Genomic DNA, 15,345 nt, shown 5'->3' on the forward strand with positions numbered 1-15,345 from the left:
ATCAACTCCTTTTCTAGACTGGACACTCAGCAAGAGTAGAAAGTAAATCGTTGCTTCTAAATCTGTTGTAATTAACAGTAACCATACAACATCCAGCAGTGAAGAGGGACCGGTGGTGTGACTGCAGCCTTCCCGTTTTAAGTATCCCTTGGATCTTGGGGCACGTGGACAAAGACTAACTCAGCATATCAGATCATAATCCAGCTGAGGATTAAAAAAAAAAAAAAAAAAGGCACAACAAACAATCTCTTAAATAGAGATGAATCTATCAGATCAATTTCTTTGCAGTCACTAACTGATAATATAAAATAGTGTTGTCAGGCATTATTATTTGGGTGTCCAAACATAGCTGATTTTTAGCGCTCTCAATCTGGAGTTCCAGAATTTACCATTTCCATGTTCAAAGATGCTGAAGGAACATAGTAGATAAACATTTCTCATGTTGGTGAGTTTTAGTGATTTTTCCCTTACATATATGAACATCCCAGACAGCTAAACACTGACATTACAATTTACATACCCCAAAGAACCAAACCCTGGCCAGAAACACAATGCAAACTATGTATTAATATTTCAGTTTTGTTCTGCTGAACGGGGATTTATTACAGCTTTTAGATTTTTTTTTCCTTCCCAGTAGGCCAGCAGAAGTGCTTAAAATTCAGCTGTACATCATCTTTCATATCCTAAAAGCTCCACTTCTTGGCATCAGATCTTGTATCTCTAACAGCATAGCACTGCACCCAATGATGTTGTTCAGCACTCATTATATTCTACTGAAAAATCAGCCTGTTTCGCCAAGCTCTCATGACTTGGGCTGGTCTCCATCTCTGGCTGATTGTCAATTCTATCATCATCTTAAAATGATCAAGCAAACATTTTTTTAGAACATAAATACAATAGGAAATCCTCAATAGGTGATTACTAATAAAAATACAAAAAATCCCAGAGAACTTGGATAACTATCTTTTCAGTCAAGACACAAAGTCCTAAACCATATTGAGATCTGTGGACATCAGGTGATACATCACGCTCACTTGCAGCAGTAGGCAAAGCCCAGGAAAACTAACAACTGCTCTGATACTAGATGGTGAAGGTTTCATCTGTTACTTCTCCCTAAGCTATTCACAGACATGCCATACACACACAAACACACAGACACACAGATTTATTTCTTTTTAAGAGCTACAGTGGAGAACTGGAAATATTCATCTACATCTAAAAAAAATCATTCTTTTTTTTTTTTTTTCCCCTCCAACTCCTAATTATAGGTTTTCCAAGAGAGGAAGAAATAACTTCCAAGAAAAAAGCAGATCCTTAACAATATTTTCTTAGGACAACAAGGTCTATCACACATCCCTGTCCTGCTCCCTTAGTACAAGCCAACAGCTACGTCTGAGCCCACCCCTGCCTGCAGAGGATTCAGGAGTGGATTCCAGGCTCAGATCACTGATGCTTTCTTTAGTTAACTGATGCAACAAAAGCACCATGGGAAGGCTCCAGTAGCCTGGACATACCCCAGTTTTGGGTGTTCACATTAAAAATGCCTTCAAACAAAAATAAAACAAAAGTGAGAAAAACCTTAGCTACTCAAACATTTTTTTTTTGGTCTGATCAGCCTGCAGTTTTGGCAGCTTGTGATGTGCCTCAGGTCTCGCATGGAACATTTTCCTTGAAGAAGGCCTAACTTCCTGTAACCAAGGAGTTAATTCTCTTCAGTCACACCTCCCAGTTAGTAACTTAGTGGCTAAGATGTCTCATTAGGGATCAGCAGCACATACATGAGCTTGGCTTGCAAAGACTACCTGTGAGACAGCCAGCACCTGCCTTTGACACTGGACAGTAAAAGGCAGCTGGAGGCAGCAGCTGCTGCGTCACCCCTTGTCCACCATCTGCTGTCGAAATTCCTGCACCTTAAACGCACTTGGGTTGCATCTCAAAAAACCCAAATCACTTTAGCTTCATTAAAAAAGAAAAAAAATAAACTATCCTCCAAACTCCTCACTTGAAAAGTCTGTGTTTAGCTCTTGGAACTACAGACAAAGCTGGCAAGTTAGAAACTCAAAGGCACCAGCATCAGAAAGACTTCCCCCCACCAGGCATACTTTTAATATTATATATTTTTTAAGCTAATGATTTAGAGTCTAGCTGTTGATCTTTGAAGGACTGCCACTGGCTCTGGTGACTGAAGCTCTGTCTCCCCACAGCACTGGCAAAGGCAAAACAACAGGGAAGTCTTTTATGGCAGAAGAGAACTACCCCAAGCACTGTTTCCTCCAGGCATATTGATGTCATCCTCCAGCATGTAGTTCTAGAAGGACCAAAGTTCCACGATAAATCACACCAACACAGGAGCAGCATCTTGGCAGCTTGTTTATCCATCAAATGTTGAATGTCCTCTAGTCTCTCAACACCTGAACATGTTTCTTGGCTGCAGCAAGCAACCTTTATTGTTTAGTCTTGATTCCTGTCCTTTCCTCTAATCCCAATGCCATTTGTCCCACTAGCCCTTAGTCTTTACCTAGGTCTATGGTTTCATCATTCCGATTTCTACCTCATGCTGCCTTCCTCTTCTCCAGCTCACCTTCCCCTCCTGACAAGCCTGCTCCAGTCTGCCCCAACTCTACATACACCTCCATGCAGGCAGCAGTTTTTAGCACAAATTTGGAGACTTCCACTGTAGGTTTTTTCTTGTCATGTGTTTGCCTTGGCTGTCTCTTTGATACAACTATCAGGCAGACCCTCAGCCCTTTTTGGCCAAATGCTCAGCTTCTCTGATTATTGAATTGAGCTCATGTTGAAAATGTCCAAACCCCATTCCCACTCTAGCTGCTGGGCATAACAAACCACAGTCTTTGCCCTGACATGAAAGCAGATTTAATGCTCCGACTCATAAGAAGCTAGTGCAACCCCCCCAAGAGCTGCAACACCACCCCCAAGCCATGTCAGATGTTTTCCTCAGCTCTTAGATGCCTGTTTCCATTCAAGCAAGCAATGGTGGGGTATGAATGAAAAAGATTCTGCTGGCTCACAGATAACATAGTCTCTTTCATCAGCCCCTTGACACTGTGCTTCGAGAAAAATCCCAACAAATTTCAGATGTGTGTATAATTTATCCTGCAGTTCTGGAAATGAGACCAGAGTTGAGCAATTCCCCAGATGGTTGAACTCTGGTCTGTAAAGCCAGAACAATTTCTCAGCCATAAGAGGAGCAGGATGGGTTTGCTCTTTTAGTCCTGTCACCATAGAGCTAACAGTAGTGGCAAGAGAATCCATATTTTTGGTTCCCCAAACCGTCTTCCCATACAAATAGTTGTTTGTTCAGGACAAGAATTAAGCCTGAGACAGAGAGAGGCACGTACACTTGTTACAGTGCTTCCAGATGCTGCTATGTGCTTGACTCACAAGCTCACTTAGGGTATGATTTCCAGCTTATCCCTCAGTGTTTTCAACCCTGGGCAATCACTCCGGAGTTTGGATGTCCAGAACTTGGGGAACCCTGTGGTGCCACAGAGAACAGTGATCCATGGGGATCTCTCTCTGTCCAGTCGGAAAAATCAAAGGTTAACATTCCTACAGGCAAACTAAAACCCACTCATATGTCCACTGGAGAGAGTGACAGTAAAGTGATTACTATGGCAATTCAGCAGAATTTTTCAGAATAAAGCTCTTTCTAAAGACATTGGCAGGAATGCATTTTCCCAGTTACAACTGTTTATGCAACTAAATTTTATTTTATATTCTCGGGGGAGGGGGGGGGAGAGAGACCCCAAACAAACCCAGCAGCTTGAAAGTCTTGCTTTCTCTTTCTCAAGATGTTGATAAACACCAAATTTGAGATAGAAAGGGAAAGTACAAACACAAAAAACCCACAGCTGTCAAAAACCCAGACCAGAGCACACAGCTCTCTGGCATAATTTTGTAGCAGAAGTTGCACAAACTTCTAAGTGGCAAACTGCAAAAATTGACTCATATAATGAGCCTCGTGATCAATACAAATATATATTAATTTAGTTCAGCCCCTCCTCCACACAGCAGCACCACAACAGTATTACACTGGATCAAACGAAGCATAAAATGGGTGTCGTCACCACCCATTTTTAGATACGTCGCATGACATCTATTGGCTTTTTTCCTGGAAGAGCAGGCAGTACTAATTGTGTCCATCGCTTTACTGCTAACATAGATAGGGCTGTCCTTAACTGCAGCCCCCAAAACACACCGGAGTTCACAGAAATCAAACCGATGGAAGTTTACTGGGAAAACTGGTTGATCTTCATTATTTTAACTTCGGTTGCAAACATCTCAATGAGTTTTCCCATGCCTTGCACAACTACAGAGGTGCTATTTTTAAGCATATTTACACCTTCTAACACAGCTTGTTCACAAGTTTAGTTTTAATCTTTCGTCAGTTTTTGGAGTGCATACTGTGGTCTCTTTCAGGGCCATTCTGATCACCACAGAAATCTTAAAGGAGATGCCAGCACTGAATAATTTTTGGTCAACTTCCTTCTCTCCTCTCAAAACCTCTCTTCTGTAGAAGAGATTCTGTTTAATGATAGACAACATCTTGAACAATTATGTCCTCTGTTTGCTCTTCTCTAGCACCCCTTTTTGCCGTCCCCCGATCCACAGCAAACAGCCACCCAAGCACTGAGAAGTGGACCTAAACCTAGCTTTTGTAACCCTCATCTGTATCTTAATATACCAAATAAGCACTTTAACTCGTGCTTTGATTTTTATAGGGACTTCTCCAACCCTGGCCACCACCCTCCTTTGCATGTTCTTTCTCACTTCATGCAAAACAAAGAAGAAAGTATCTTTAAAAAAAAAAAAGAAAGTCACTAAAATACTTGTCTGGGTAACTAACAGAGGAACCAGGAATTAATGAAATATCTGGAACTCACTGGTAAGATAGGGAACATTCAAGTCAACAGTACTCTCATTCTTCCTTCTGCAACACAGTCCTTGCTGGGCAGAGTTTCTTTGCACTGAGATTTTGTATTAGAAACACACACACTTAGCTAAATTACACAAATTCTGCAAACTTATGTTGAAAATAATAAACAGGGTTAAAAGTGCCCAGGCCCAGTGCTCAAGAGCCACAACAGGTGCCTCTGGATGGCAGACTGCCACAATGGTCATACTCAAAACACTTCTGAAACCTGCTCAAAAAAGTGATCCTTCTTCCTTCCCTTCCCTTTTCCCCACATACTGCCTCCTTTCCATGGAAATGTCTCAAAGAATATTTTGATTCTTATAGACAAAATCATGTCCTGACTCATACCTAGGAAATAAATCCCATGTGTCTATAAAATGCACACTACAAAGGAGTTGGTAAGGGGTGAGCATTCAAAAGACCCTGAAAAATGAGTCTTCTGGAGAGCTCGTGCTCTCCACAGGCACTTCCAACCCCAGCATGGGAGCACCCAGTGTGTTATGTGACAGGCTGTGGCCATACCCAGCAGACACTGCAGCTCCTCGAGTCATGGGTCACAAGTGCAGTGGCTGAACAAGCTGCACATTTCATGTGCTGTCCCCAACACATGTCACCTCTACAAAATCCATGTACTTAGATTTAGCACAGGTGACACACAATTCACTTATACAGGGAGCAAGAGGGTAAATAAGCCTGGCAATGCATTTCCATGGTTCATGGAAATACTTTGTGGTTGTGCATCACAGAGCAACGTCACTCATGCCAAAAGTTGCTTAACAGGAAATTGCCCGAGGAAGCTTTCCAAACCCCATACATTCCACTTCCACACCAGACCCCCGAGCTTGACTACCCGAAGAGTGACAGCTTAGCATACCCACTACACCAGTGTCCAAGTCCACTCTTCCCAGGGAGCCAAATGGTAATGGCAGCAAGTTGCTAGGGCCAAAAACAGTATTGCAGGGTCCCTCAAGCACACTCATGCTCAGCACTATCACATACCTCTCCAATTTTCTGGAATCCCCCAGCCATACCTCCCTTTTCTCACTACCAAGATGCCAAATTCTTCTCTTGAGTTGTATTTTCACAATGTCCAACAGTATTCAGAAATCCTTTTCCAGATGCTTTTATTGGAAATGCAGACCACACAATTACAAAAGGAGTTCTGGGGATCTTATCTGTACCAACATGACTAATCTTTGAAAGTAGTATTTCAAAATACTACTTTGAAATACAATGACACATGCCTTCAAATTGGGCTTTGTTTTTTTTTTAAGTGAGCTACAGAAGAAAAAGGATGTGCAGTCACATGCATTAGCACACACACTGCAGTTGGACAGGCCTAGTTTTGACAGTATGAGACATACGTATAACTACATCCTTTTATAAGCAAAGAGATATGTGCTTGTGGGACTAAGCTCTGTCAAAAAACTAGGCATTCAAAATCAAATTTTAAAGATAATGTGTTGTAGCTGTACAACTTATACTAGAAACAGGAGACTGCTGCACCTACACCACACGGTGCCAGTAACCAAAGTAATGCTGAAAGAGTAAATTCATCCTCCCTTCAGCATCTCCCATCAAGATCCAACCAAACAGGTATTTTTGCAACAGTCAAAGAAACAGGACAGAGTGCATTTGAAGGTAGAAGTCAGTAGGATACAAAGAGGCCTTTCTGAAAATAATGCCAAGTATTCTCTCAAATTTTAAAATGGAAACAAGTAGCCTGTCATCCATTTCTATCCAATCATAACATGTTCCTGCCCAACATTTTAATTTATTACATCTTCATTTTTTCTGCCCTATTTAAAAATAAATAAATAAGTAAATAAATCACCTGACAGACTCATTTCAGCTTCTCGGTGTTTCCCATTAGCAGCTACTGAAATGTAATTTACAGGCTCTAAAAAAAACGAGCTACTTTGAAAACTTAACTTTTTAAACAGCTCAGAGAAGACGGCTGTCATCCTCTCATTTCCAAGCAGCAGTTTGTGTAGATTTTAGTACAATCAATTCATGTCTATGTCATGTTTCATTTTCATGCTTCATTTTACAAGCCCACTAATCAGACTAATGAGTGTGAATGTGAAGAAATCCCTTTGTTTCAAGCTGAACAGCCTCTGAAACCACAGTTATAATGGCCTTTCTTTGCTTATTCATTTCCTGTTTGCAAGTAAGAGCAAAAAAAAAAAAAAGGCATTACAGAATTTTTCTGCTAAACCCTAAAGGCAAAAAGCCATCTTAGTACAGTGTCCCCTGTAATTTACGGGAGCTCAGGATGTATATTCATGTAAGGGAGTCACAGTGCTTTCCGCTTTGTGAACATGTTTAAATGAAAGTAAAATCTTATTAACTGCTTTGGTAGGGTCAAGAATATGCTCCATATGTTCCAAAGCGGTGGCTTAAGACGGTCCAGTGAGCAAATGTCTTTCTGCAGGCATCAGAGAATTTGTGTTGGCCTGACCACACTCCCACATGGAGCTGTTGGTTCCCTGTGTGACTGTGTACAACATGTCTAGGACCTCCACAGAGACTGGGATCTTCCTGGTTCCTTAACCTGTCTAAACCATGAACCACATGTATAAAGGCAGTCCGTGGCACAAGACAGAAGATAGAGGCAAAGATGGAAATTCTTGCTTGGGGATTTGTTACAGAGCCATCCCGGGCTGCAATACAAACCCGCCAGTGCTCCTCAGAGCTTTTTGTCACACGTCAATAGGATACTGAGAGACTCACCAAGAGATTCACCAGGGTATACATTCAATTATGGGACAGTGCCACAAAAAGTGACACTGCCACCCCCCCCCAACTCTGATAAATTTGAAATCGTAATCTCAAAACTGTCTTGACTTGAACTTGCTTATTCCAAGGTTGGAGGTTTTTTTGGTTTAACATCACACACAAATCTCCATCCCAATCCTTGCTTTGGACAGCGAAGCAGTAGTCCCAGCATGTAATAGTAACCACAAAATACTTTGTTTCTAATCCTCTAAATGCCTAAGGAACTGCCCAGACCGCCTGTGGAACAAGTGACAAGTACATTGCAGAGTTAGGGTCACAGAGCACTCCATGTTTACCATCAAGGTTACTGTGACTGTCACTAGACTTGCTCAGTATGAATATATAAGGTTCAACCATGGTTCAGAGTTCTCCGAATGATTCTGGATATACCTGTAAAAGAGCATGGAGACAGGGAGGGGGCAAGTTTAGCATGTAGCACGGTGACAGCACAAGCAGCATAGTGCCACGGTTTACACCTGAGGATGGCTCCCATTCAAAGCACAGTGTATCTACAGACAAAATCCAGACAACCCATTTCCTCCTAAAGCTAAAAGCCAAACACAAAAACACACTACTGCTACAATACATTCTAGGCTATGACAGAAGTTTTAAGTCCTTCACATGTCATCTAGAACATTCTGAACTGAAAGTCAGTGGGGCTTTAGGGAATTAGTGGTACCACTTACTGACCCTCCTGTTCCCAACCAGTCCATAGGGAAGGAATGAAGATGGCAGATGACAGATTTATCATTGCACAGCAGGGGCCAACACTACCTCCATATAGGCTCTGCCTGGTTAACCTTCAGCACTTCCCTCAGGGAAAGGAGTACCACTGGTCAGAAGACAGAAGAAGGCTTTTCATATCCTGTCCTTTCCCACTCCTGGAACAAAGACAGGAGTCTTTGTTGATATGTGATACCCATCATGTATCAGGTGGAGCCTGGTTGTGGAAAGAGATGTGGAAGGACTGAGGCAGAGCTCATGGTGGGTTACGGTACCAGTCTGATGGCTGCTACTACCACAACATATGTGTGTGACTATTACCCAGCGCCTACATCCACCCAGAGAAATGAGACATTTGAAAGTGCTTTTGTTTTCCTCCTTCATAGGAGACCAACTTGAGCCACTCATCAGCAGTACCTTGGCAGGTAAATAAGAGAGATGATGGATCTGAAGAATTCTGTGTAGAAAAAGCATTTTAGCTTTCAAGTATCTCAAATGATCCTCTGATGTTTAATTAGGAATAATTAAAGAGTAAAAAAAAAAGCCTGAATCCTTTCATGAATACTTCATAAGTATATGCTAGTTATTTCGAACAGGAGCTCAGTTCTAGGGTGGCAGACTCCCTTTGCACAGGAGTCGAAGAAAAACAAACTAATCTGTTAAAGAAATAGAGCAAAAAGGTGTCAGATTTCTTCCAAAAATTTTTTTTTTGGTCAACAAACTGGTTAGTAAGCTGAAACAAGATGACTGACTAATGACAGACCGTGATCCCTCACAACCTCAAGATCCCTCACAGCCTCAAGACATAGGTGTTATTAAAAATCAACATGTAACTTTACATTTGAAATCTTTAAACATTGTAGTGCCTCCTAGACATGAGAAAAGAATAAAACTGCCTGAGCAGCTTGGATTTGGCATAGAAAAAGAGGGTTAATTAAGGAGTTGGGTTATTCCCAAACTGTGCTGTTCAAGAAGCCCCATTATACCTGCTGCACAATAGGTGGGATCCATTTTCTTTCAGCAGTGCTTAGGTCAGATGTTAATTCAAGACAGTATCACATTTAATAAATACTCCCCTAAGACAAACTACCTTCTGTCGAAAAGAGGTGAGTTATGTCACTGGGAGTACTGCAAGGGAAAGCTCATTGAAAAGGAGACATGGCAACCTATTCTCAAGCAGCTTTGAAGATGGAAGATGGAATACTGTTTAGAGCCATCAGGGATACAGGAAGAGCAATGGAAAAGGATGATGGAAGTGGAGCCTTTGCCACCCTACTACACCTCCCAGCTTCTCTCTGGTTTTTGGCACAATCCATGTTTTGCCAACCTGAAGAATGTCCTCTCTGTGCTGCTGGATGAAGCTCCCACGCACAGCAGAGGAAGGGATAGTCACCACCTCGTGATCATTGCCCAGGCACGCTCATCCTCATCCGGGGGGGCCCGGGGGGTAGGACAGGACAGAGTCCCGTGGCTCCCACGCAGCTGTAAGGGCAGCAAGCCACACGCCACGGGTAAACCGGCAGACACGTCGCCACTCCGGCAGATGTGGAAACAGCCTGTGGAGACCTTCCTGTGTGAGGGCTCAGCTGGCACGGGGGCTGCCCTCCCATCCTGCCCCCACCCCACCAGCTGCACGGCCCAGCTGGGCACTGCTCTGGCCAGGGGGGACCGGCACGCACTGGCACGGGAAGGAGGGCGGGCACAACTGAGAGGGCCAAAAAGCAGCATGGAGATAGTGGAGAAGTGAACAACAGCGCTCCCACCACAACATTGCACCTCTTCTTAGAAAGCCTGTGCTCCAGAAAGCCACAGGGTCTCACTTTCCCCCTCCATGGCCACAAGAGCCTGCTGGGTGCACCAAAAGGTGCCGGAGCAAGTGGCAGGAGCATCAGTTTTAGCAGGAGGACTGAGAAATGGAGACCAGGCCAGCCAATCCTCTACAGCAGCATTTGCTTCGTTTTAGCACCAGGTCTGCAGACCTTCTGAGGGTGCTGAGGAAGGTCCTGAAGTTAGTCTTGAGACTACATTTGAAAACTGAGACTGTATGCTGCATGGGGGACAACAGGTTCCAGAATGCTGACTGGGGGAGGAAAGAAGGCTCTGCAGCCACACAGGAAGGAACCAAAGGTGTGGAAGGAAGACAGGGATAGCAACCCCTTTTTTCATTACCTCACTAGTCCATTCAGATTTGAAGCTCTCTGGTTGCAGGGATTTTTCTTTCTGTGTTCATTTTCAAAGAACCTCCAAGAATGGAACCTTGAAGGCATTTGTGATTCTACAGAAATTTCCTTAGATATAAATAATACTAAACATGACAGAGAAATTTTAGTCATGGGATGACAACATAGAGGAGGTATTTAAATCAGCCTCTGCCTCTAAGCACTTACATTTACCAGTAATGCTTTCACCTTACTGGTGTGCACTTCTTTTTGGTTTAACAATGTTAACAGCATTACATATAAATCTCCTGCGCAATTTTTGCTTACCTCTTCATGCCCAGCCCATCTTTTCTTGCATCAACAAAACTAGAATTTAACACAAAATAATCCACAGGCCTGCTGACTGGAGCACTTCCTAGCTAGAGAGAAAGCATCACAGGTTCACCCTTGTCCCTTGCATTTCCAAGGGCGTAGCACGCTCCCTGTTTGATGGACAACCTTCTGTCTTCAGCACATATGTCATTATAGCTAAGCAATTATAGCTAACAGCTAAGCTCCCAAATCCTAATCATAGATAGTGGCAGGGGTGATGCTGTGAGCCTCAGTTAATACATATTAATTTAAACCACACAAATCACAGCCTGATGCACTGACCACCCTGGACACAATGAGGTCCAGGACAGTTAGAAGACACCCCACCCGCTGCCTCATGCACCCTAACAGACCTGCCCCTGTGAAGTTAAAATGCTGAATTTCATCTAGAGTTCCAGTCTTGCAGATGTTCCTACACAATATCCCAGTCCAGCTGCTGTTCTTGCAGGTTTTTAATACTCTGGAGGACCCACCATATCTTTCTGAAGGAAGTTCAGCTGCACAAAGTGAGCAAAGGCAAACAAAACTAAGTAACAAACAGTGCCTCGATTCCATGTCAAAACTAACAACCATATACAGCTTTGACAAGCAAAACCATTTGCAGAACAAACGATAGTCTACAGTCCACCAGTAGAAAAGGCCACATTGTTATGGTTATTTTTCGTGCTTAACCCTTACCATCTCATTTGCTTTTTCCTTCCACATCCTCAGACAGTGCAGTCTGATCTCAGCGTGGAGACTTCTAAAATTCAGCAGAAACGTGTGAAAGAATGGGAGCCTATTTCACTGATTTAAACATAGGAAATCGACCTAAAAACTGTCCTGAACTGTCAACCACCTTAGGAAAGCAAGAAACAAGAGATATTGTACTACTAAAAGATTTTCAGTTACAGTTCTTCAATAAATTTTAAAGTTTATTCCAAATTTTTTTTCAATATTTTCTGCAGAGAAATTGTCAAGAAATGTTACAGAGTATCATGAAGGGCAGGCACTTGGAAACAAAGGAAAAATAAACACTGAAACTCCCAAATTACCATCTCTCCCCTCAATTGGTTTAGATGTAAAAGAACAGCTTTAAAGGCAGAATACATATGCAGCAGGAAATATATAGAGTAATACACTTTAATGATTAACTGTGTGTGGGAGGGAAGAGACAGGTTCCTTCTCCCCCCCCCCCATATATTCAGGCAAGACCTGAAGAAGCATTTACACAGTCCAAAATTAGTTACTTTTCAGGGAACAGAACAACACAAATATGTTATGAAACAGACCAATATAATTTAACAACAATAACAATAAAGGAACATCACAACATTATCTCATTTATTCTTGGAACTTTGTGTTACATGTTCTCACCCATCCACCCTTCATACTTATTCCAGGAACAGCAATAATGTGTGTATATTTTACTCTGCAATCTTCCCTCACGATAGAAACATTTTTCTTGAGGTATTCTTATTCATTCCTCAAGGAAACGTTAGCAGCAGCAGATCTGATCACGACAAATGGTTAGGCAGTGTTTATACTCACAATAAAAAAACCTCCTAACAGACTAAGCCCTCTGGGATGAGTAAGCAGAAATGAAAATCTAGACCTGTGCAACTATGCCATATCTTTCTTCGTTAAAACAACTGTGCAGCACTGAGTTCAAAACACAAACTTTATGCCTCTCCAGTAAGCAGTGGGAAAAATGACCTTATTTTTTCTACACAGCTTGCCATTTAGCAATATTCGTTTGAAGGACAGAAAACCACGGGCAAACGAACTCAGTCATCCCCCAAGGATCCCTGAAACAGTTTAACCCTGACGAAAAGTTCTTAATGGGCTCTTCCCAGAAGCACGCATATTTTTTCATAAGCGTTACCTAAGAAAAGTGAAGCAATGAAGCACACAAATGCCTGTTTATGTAAGCCCATTCGTGTGCAAACATGCGCATAAATACCCAAGGCTGAGACTTGGGATCTCATTCTAAGGTACTTTGAGTGCAAATGTCTCGGCTTCGTTCAACAAGATCTTAACACCTGAGGTTCTGGGTATGGGAACTTTCACGGTGAGAAATCGGACTTGGTCAGGATGACATGCAGCCAGAGTCAATATTTGGTTTCTGAAGGCATCAAGTGTTTTGCATATATAAACGCTGAAAATTTAGTTAAGTAAATCTCAGACATACATACAGCTAAATTACATTGAATTTAGTTGTAGATCCGCCGATAAGTAAAGCTTGCCCACTTTCGGTTTAATATTTGCAAAAACACTTTAACACTTTTTTCCCCTCTTCTTTGTGCTACTCGGTTTTCCTAGACCACATAGAAAAGATGCATTTCACTGACAGAGTGAATTGTTTACCCTTCTCAGGGGTGACAAAACACAAACGGACTCTGGTCTGGAGACTGAATTATCTGTGTAAATGTACGATTAAGACAATATGGCCTTTTGAGCATACTTACAGATGCAAACCATCCTATTCAGAACATTTCCAGTCGTGGTATGAAATGCAAAGAAAACAAAACCTCATTAATTTCGCTGTCCATAAAGGCAAGTTTTTAAAACTGGCTTCTGAATCCATTAGAGTGAGCAGAGGACTAAAGCTCCTTCAAAACCTTTCTTGGCATGGCCTGCTTATCTACGGGAAACTCATAAAGTCCTTATTGTGATAACAAGTGATCATCATGGCAACAGCTCCCACAATCACCGAGATGCCTTCTGGGCTGTTCATGAAGGAGAATCAGAGGAATTACACAAGTACATAAGGGTTGAAGAAATTATGCTAGACCCAAGATTATTGTATGTTTCCTCTTCACTGTGCTGTGACCTTCCACTGTAACCTTGTGTTTCCTTTCCTCACAAAACTTGCTAGCAAAGAAATCTCAAGTCTCTGAATTTTGAGTACCTGTGATGGAAGAAAAGCCTTAGGTCATATTCCCACAATCCAGAGCTAGACTATTTGAATCTGATCCAGATGCCACTCCTAATAGTGATTTTGATGAGCAAAAATCACTGACTAATGATGCCCAGGAGGTATTTTTCCATCCTCTGCAGAGTTATTAGCATCATTTTCAAGATTCTTCATTACCGACTACTGATGTACATTTCTATCACCATGGTATATTGTTGCAACTTATACTCAGTCTAACTTCCTCTCAGTTTTATGCCCTGGCCCTATAGAAGGATGCCAAGAATCACTCCAACATACCATGAAGCAACTAACTTTGCCAACAGGTCGACAGCAGCTGCTCCTGAACATCTGGCTTAACCCGTTGCCAGGAGCATAATTATCACTTAAAATGCTCAACTGCCCGAGATGTTGGCAAGAATCATGATTTCTGGTATGTTCCTTTTTTACCCATATATTGGACAGCAACTACCCAAGATAAACTAGGGGCTAGAGAAATCCTTCCCTTCTAGACCTAAGTGGCAAAAATTGTCATCTCGAGATATGACTTAGCACATATTTTGGGCACAGTATTAAAAAAAAAAACAAAACAAAAAACAAACCACCAAACATTACTTGCTGAATACCAGTCTTTCTCCTGGTTCATTCTATTGGCAATGACAAGAGGCAGATTATTACACTGGGCTACTGAGAGTCACCTCTGAACTGCCCTGAGAAAGGGCCTGCCTTTAATCTTGATGGTATGTACAAAGGCCTGATAAAACACCCAGTCATAATTAAAAAAGATGAAAGATCCTTGGACTAGCTATTTTATTGTTAATTTTACCTATTTGTTTTCACACTCTCATCCTTTGCATACCAGATAAAATCTTTCTGGTGTCTCAAATTTTTCATGCTCCACACAGGATTGACTTTAACAGTCCCATGGGTTCTCAGGGCATACTAGGACCAATATTACTCCCAAAACCAGAATCGGGGTTTCTTCTGTCTGGAATACGAGAGTGTGAATTGCTGTCAGTGTAACATTTGATATAGTTTAGATAATTTCCTCAGCCGAAAGCAAATTTATGACGGAGAAAGAAGACAAGAAGAGAAAGGAGCAAATGAACTTCTAATATTGCTAAGAAACTGCTGGTCAGGCAATAACTTTGTGTTACACAGTTTAACATTTATTTGGCAAATAAGCAAGCTAGAAATTATTCCCCTTTCACATGGTTTCCTGTCCATTAGGCAGGTTTCTGTCCAGGATATTGACATCTTTTCTGAACATGAGTTCTTCTTTGCTGAAAGTGATCCTATTACCCAGACTCAAACATCAGTCACAGTTCCTGGCCAAAGGCATGCCTGTCTTGAATTCACTGGTACCTTGTCTCCATAAACTGTCTTTGTTTTTATTCATTAGGTCACCTACATAACCTTGTTACTGGGGACAAAAGGATGTAAAACCATTGCCAGAGCTATTCTTCTACGTCTTTCTCACCTCC

The sequence above is a fragment of the Manacus vitellinus genome, unplaced genomic scaffold (genome assembly GCF_001715985.3).
Source record: "Manacus vitellinus isolate BGI_N305 unplaced genomic scaffold, ASM171598v3 scaffold_8_pilon, whole genome shotgun sequence".
Taxonomy (NCBI): Eukaryota; Metazoa; Chordata; class Aves; order Passeriformes; family Pipridae; genus Manacus; species Manacus vitellinus.